The sequence below is a fragment of the Zea mays genome, chromosome 8, assembly GCF_902167145.1.
Source record: "Zea mays cultivar B73 chromosome 8, Zm-B73-REFERENCE-NAM-5.0, whole genome shotgun sequence".
Lineage (NCBI taxonomy): Eukaryota > Viridiplantae > Streptophyta > Magnoliopsida > Poales > Poaceae > Zea > Zea mays.
The window spans coordinates 26,657,163-26,663,640 of record NC_050103.1 but is presented as its reverse complement, the minus strand read 5'-3'; positions in this window follow the sequence as shown (position 1 = coordinate 26,663,640).

The window sequence follows — 6,478 nt, the reverse complement described above, 5'->3', positions numbered from 1 at the left end:
CTAAGTTTGGGCTTTGGTACCCTAGGGGATCCACATTTGATTTAATTGGTTATTCGGATGCCGATTGGGCGGGGTGCAAAATCAATAGGAAGAGCACATCGGGGACTTGCCAGTTCTTGGGAAGATCCTTGGTGTCTTGGGCTTCAAAGAAGCAAAATTCGGTCGCTCTTTCCACCGCCGAAGCCGAGTACATTGCCGCAGGACATTGTTGCGCGCAATTGCTTTGGATGAGGCAAACCCTGCGGGACTACGGTTACAAATTAACCAAAGTCCCTTTGCTATGTGATAATGAGAGTGCAATCAAAATGGCCGACAATCCCGTCGAGCATAGCCGCACTAAGCACATAGCCATTCGGTATCATTTTCTTAGGGATCACCAACAAAAGGGGGATATCGAGATTTCTTACATTAATACTAAAGATCAATTAGCCGATATCTTTACCAAGCCACTTGATGAACAATCTTTTACCAGACTTAGGCATGAGCTCAATATTCTTGATTCTAGAAATTTCTTTTGCTAAGCTTGCACACATAGCTCATTTGAATACCTTTGATCATATCTCTTTTATATGCTATGACTAATGTGTTTTCAAGTTTATTTCAAACCAAGTCATAGGTATATGAAAGGGAATTGGAGTCTTCGGCGAAGACAAAGGCTTCCACTCCGTAACTCATACTTCGCCACCACTCCGAGCAACTCTCTCTTCTTTGGGGGAGAAATGAGCATCAAGGAAAAGGACTTCATCCTTGGGGGAGAGAGTAAAAGCTCAAACGCAAAAGGACTTCGTCTTTGGTATAATCTTAACTCACTTATTTATGACCAAAGGGGAAGATTGCACTTGAGGGCTCTAATGATTTCGTTTTTGGCGATTCATGCCAAAAAGGGGGAGAAATGAGCCCAAAGCAAAAGGACCGCACCACCACCACCAAATTCAAAAACTTAGTGCTTTCCAAAAGTCTTTATCATTTGGTATCCTATTGTGTTCAAAAGGGGGAGAAAGTAGTATTTCAAAAATGGTATATCAAAACCCTCTTGAACACTAAGAGGTGGATCTCTTTTAGGGGGAGTTTTGTTTAGTCAAAGGAAAAACATTTGAAACAGGGGGAGGAAATTTCAAATCTTGAAAATGCTTTTTACAAACTCTTATTTATTTACCTTTGACTATTTGCAAAAAGATCTATGAAAAGGATTTACAAAAGGTTTTGCAAAAACAAAACAAGTGGTGCAAACGTGGTCCAAAATGTTATTTAAGAAAGAAACATTCCATGCATATCTTGTAAGTAGTTTTATTGGCTCAATTCCAAGCAACCTTTACACTTACATTATGCAAACTAGTTCAATTATGCACTTCTATATTTGCTTTGGTTTGTGTTGGCATCAATCACCAAAAAGGGGGAGATTGAAAGGGAATTAGGGTTACACCTAGTTCCTATATAATTTTGGTGGTTGAATTGCCCAACACAAATCTTTGGACTAACTAGTTTGCCCAAGTGTATAGATTATACAGGTGTAAAAGGTTCACACTCAGCCAATAAAAAGACCAAGTGTTGGATTCAATAAAGGAGCAAAGGGGCAACCGAGGGCACCCCTGGTCTGGCGCACCGGACTGTCCGGTGTGCCACCGGACAGTGAACAGTACCTGTCCGGTGCACCAGGGGACCCAGACTCAAACTCTTCGCCCTCGGGATTTCTCGGAAGCCGGCGCGCTATAATTCACCGGACTGTCCCGTGTGCACCGGACATGTCCGGTGCTCCAAGGAAGATCAGCCTCCGGAACTCGCCAGCCTCGGGTTCGCGCGGCAGCCGCTCCGCTAAAATTCACCGGACTGTCCGGTGTGCACCGGACTGTCCGGTGTGCCAGCGGAGCAACGGCTCCCTGCGGCGCCAACGGCTCCCTGCGGTGCATTAAATGCGCGCGCAGCGCGCGCAGACGTCAGGGCTGCCCATACCGGTGCACCGGACATCAAACAGTGCATGTCCGGTGTGCACCGGACACCCAGGCGGGCCCACATGTCAGAGCTCCAACGGTCAGAATCCAACGGCAACGATGACGTGGCAGGGGGCACCGGACTGTCCGGTGTGCACCGGACTGTCCGGTGCGCCATCGAACAGAGAGCTCCCAGCAACGGCCACATTTGGTGGTTGGGGCTATAAATACCCCAACCACCCCACATTCATTGCCATCCAAGTTTTCCAACTTCTAACCACTTACAAGAGCTAGGCATTCAATTCTAGACACATTCAAAGAGATCAAATCCTCTCCAATTCCACACAAAACCCTAGTGACTAGAGAGAGTGATTTGCCGTGTTCTTTTGAGCTCTTGCGCTTGGATCGCATTCTTTCTTTCTCTTTTGCTCTTGTGATCAACACTCAATTGTAACCGAGGCAAGAGGCACCGATTGTGTGGTGGCCCTTGCGGGGAAGTTTTGTTCCCGGTTGATTGAGAAGAAGGAAAGCTCACTCGGTCCGAGGGACCGTTTGAGAGAGGGAAGGGTTGAAAGAGACCCGGCCTTTGTGGCCTCCTCAACGGGGAGTAGGTTTGCAAGAACCGAACCTCGGTAAAACAAATCCACGTGTCACTCTCCTTATTTGCTTGCGATTTGTTTTGCACCCTCTCTTGCGGACTCATTTATTATTACTAACGCTAACCCCGGCTTGTAGTTGTGATTATTTTTGTAAATTTCAGTTTCGCCCTATTCACCCCCCCTCTAGGCGACTATCAATTACATAAGGGATTTCCCCGGGCCAAATGTCATTTCTAAAAAGTGCCCAGTCATCACCTAGCTGTTATTTCTAAAATGCTGGCGTGCCATGTCATCACCCAACCATTATTTCTAAAACGTTGGCGTGCCATGTCATCACTCTGCCGTTATCTCCAAAACGGCCGACGCGGCCCAAATTGACTCAGCTGTCGTTTCTGAAAACGCTGACGTTATTTGACTTCACTCGGCCACTACTTTCAAAGCGGCCGACGTGGTCCATTATCACTCGGCTGTTACCTCTAAAACGCTGACGTCGCCAGTAACCGCTCGGTCGTTATTTCTAAAACACCGACGCAGCCCATTATCGCTCGGCTATCACCTCTAAAAAGCCCCAACATCGCTGATAATCAATCGGCCATCACTACTAAAGCGCTGACATCGTGAAGAAGGCGATCTGAAGCACGGCTCAACGATTCTAAGTTGCTACTCAAGCATTACGTTCAGAAACATCCTCTGTAGTAGGCATCAACACAAATGACAATCAGCAAGAAGGCGGAATGATACACACGAGAGGAATCGAAGTCATTCTTCATTATACGGGAAGTACTCCGAACTTACAAATCAACTCATTATGAGTCGATGACCTCCCTACTACTACACTATACTTCACTACTCTATACTACTAACTACTACTACATTATTTCATTATACTACTACTAATCTATACTAATAATTAAAACCAGTGGCATTTAACCACTGGTCTTGTTGCTGCCCTTGTTGCTGCCCCTGCTGCCACCCTTGCTGCCGTCGTCGCCGTCGCCGCTGCCACCCTTGCCACCGCCGTCGCCATTGCCTTCGCCGCCGTCACCGCTGCCGTCGCCGTTGCCGTCACCGCCATCGCCGTCGCCACCGCCCTCCTCGGACGAGTTCTCCTCGTCCGAGGAGTACTCCGACTTATCCGAGCCCGCGAGCCCAGCGCGCTCGACTGACTGGATGTAGGTCCATACCTCCGCGGCAATCCCCTGGGAGTCGTCTGAATCATCAGACGACACCGGGGGAGAGGCAGGAGCCGGAGAGCCCTCGGACTCGGAGGAGAACTCCTCCTCAGAGTATTCCGAGTCGCCGAAGTCCTCTGAAGGAGGAGTCGGCTCGCGCTTGCGCTTGTCGCCCGAGTGATGCGAAGAGCTGCCGCCTTTCTTGCTCTTGCCCATGGCGGAAGTGAAAGGAAGGAGAGAAGATGAAACAGCAAGCAGTAGCAAGAAGCGTGAAAACGCTGGAGAAGCAAGAGTACTATTTATAAAAGAAGAAGGCAACCGCTCACCTCCTACCACGGCCACTGAACAGTCGCAAAAATTCAATATGCAATTCAAACCGTCTGAAGACACGTCAGGCGGCTGACGCCGCTTCACGTAACACGACACCCATTGGGACTCCAGTCAACTGCGCAGGCGATATGATTACGCTTGCGGTCACATCAAGTTACTACTCAGAAGCAATTTGCTAAATGCTCAGCGTACCAAGCCGTCCCTTGCCTACACCCATTGGGGGGGGACGCCCAGGAATTATCAGTATATTTTCAACACTGTCACATCCGAACAGTATATGCAATGAATACTTCAAGACAGAAGAAAGATATCAGCAGGGATCAAAGGAAAGCCAAATATAGCCGATGAGGTACAAGTCTAATCGACAGAAGCATCAAAGCACGAAGTGACATGAAGACTAGCCAAGGGCCATCTATTGAACGTCCAATCAGTCGTAGATCAAATAAATGGCAAAACCTATCAAGATATGGGCAGATCGCGTACTCGGCCACAAAGACAAAAATATACGCTGACCTCTAAAGCGTAGTATCAACAATATAATGCTCGTCTCCAAGGCATTCAACAAAGAGGGAGGAAGATTCCCAGAAAAAGACACGAAATGAAGACCTTCGAGTGGATTATTTTCAAAAATTCACTCGAAGCTCGGAGGCTACACCCATTGGGTACACCTTCGGTGCACCCAATGGACTTCACGGCTCGACAGTGCAAAATGCTGACCTCCGAAGCATAAACCCGAGACAGAACACCAAATTTTGAGGAATAATAACAGAAGAAGACAATAAAAAGAAGACATGTTAACCGGATCACTCAGAATTCTGAAGCAGTGACCCGATAGACTTATTTTCAAAGCATTCCCTGGTAAAATCAAATACCGCAAGCAGGACCTAGGATCTTTGGACCGTTTATTTCAAAATCAGCCCAAAGATCGGGGGCTTGTGGGGGACAGATATCCCCCATGTCCACTAGAAGGATAAAAGACCTCACGAAAGGCCCAAAGGCCCCATAATTCGTAAGGTCATCCCCTCGTGGGCCTGGGAGGAACGACCAGTGAGACAGATCAACACAAGGCCAGGTCGGTGCAAGCCCAGACGGCCCAACAACATCCGACAGTAATCACAGCAGTGACCCGACCTTCCCGCGCAGGAGCCCCGTACATCGGAACTGGGTGAGGATGAGTCGGCTGAATTATAGGGAGACAGACTCAGTTAGTTCACTATTATTCTGACTCACGTTGTTATCATATCTACATGTAATGCCCCACGGTCGAGTATATAAGGCCTATGGTCACCCCTTCAAGAGGATAGATCGACATTATTCATCACTTAGCCTCCCATCCTGTTCTTTACGTTTTCCAGCACTAGAGAGCTCCCTTGTAACTCATCGCATAAAGCATTCCAGCCAGGACGTAGGGTGTTACGCATCTCAAAGCGGTCCGAACCTGTACATCACTGTCTACTATTTCTCGTGCGCCCAGCACGAACCATCGAGCTATAGTCGGTAACACCATCCTACTTCTAAAAGCACCTTGGGGGCTAACCCTGGGTGCGCGGTCGAACTCGAAACACTGACACCAACAAAATATTCTGCTCCAACAATAAAACTTCAAATATAGATTATAGGGCAGCCCACTATGGAGGCACTTGAGAGGGTGCCCTATAATTTTTCGGCTAAATTTTATAAAATAAGGTATTCTTGGAGTAGTTTTTCTTGTAGAGCCTTATATTTTAATTTGATGCATCATTTTGAGGCATTGTTGGAGATGCTCTAAATTATCGATCTTTAAATTGGACGTGCATTCAACGTAACGTCTAAAATGAGCCACTCAGGTCAGGACTTTCGTTAAATGGTTCACCCATCCATTTTTGGACCTGATGTGTGGGCCCATCCATACAAAGCGACCACACCGCCCTTCCGTCTCCTCTGAGTCCGTTAGCGTCGTTTGGTTGTCCAACCAACATCTTCTTATTTCCCCAAGCTTCTCTCCTCTCTGGTCGGTGGTACTTCTCCTCTTAGTCATCGTCCTCGTTCTCTCCTCCGCAGGCATTGGTTTCGAATATGTTTTATCGTTGAATCCCCAACGAGGCCCCCCTTATTATGTGTGAGATCTCCCCAAACGACGACATTTGGAAATTCATGGGCTTCGGCGAGGTAAGCAGTTCCCTCTAAATTATTTGGTGCTACCAATTTAGCGTGCCTTTTTGTTGGCCTTTAATTTTCGGTGATATCTTCATGTGTGGCTACTACTGCTTGTGAGGCGACGGTACTACGAGGAGCTCTCGAAAATTCTATGGAATGCCATGTTTCTCAGGTGCCTGCACTACCATCTACTCCATGTGGTACCAGTGGAGAACACATCTGCAGAGAAAAAACAATCCCAAGTCCTCGTATGCTGAAAAAGAATCTTAATACCAAGAGGAAGAAGACCTACTTCTTACCCTAATGCAAACTG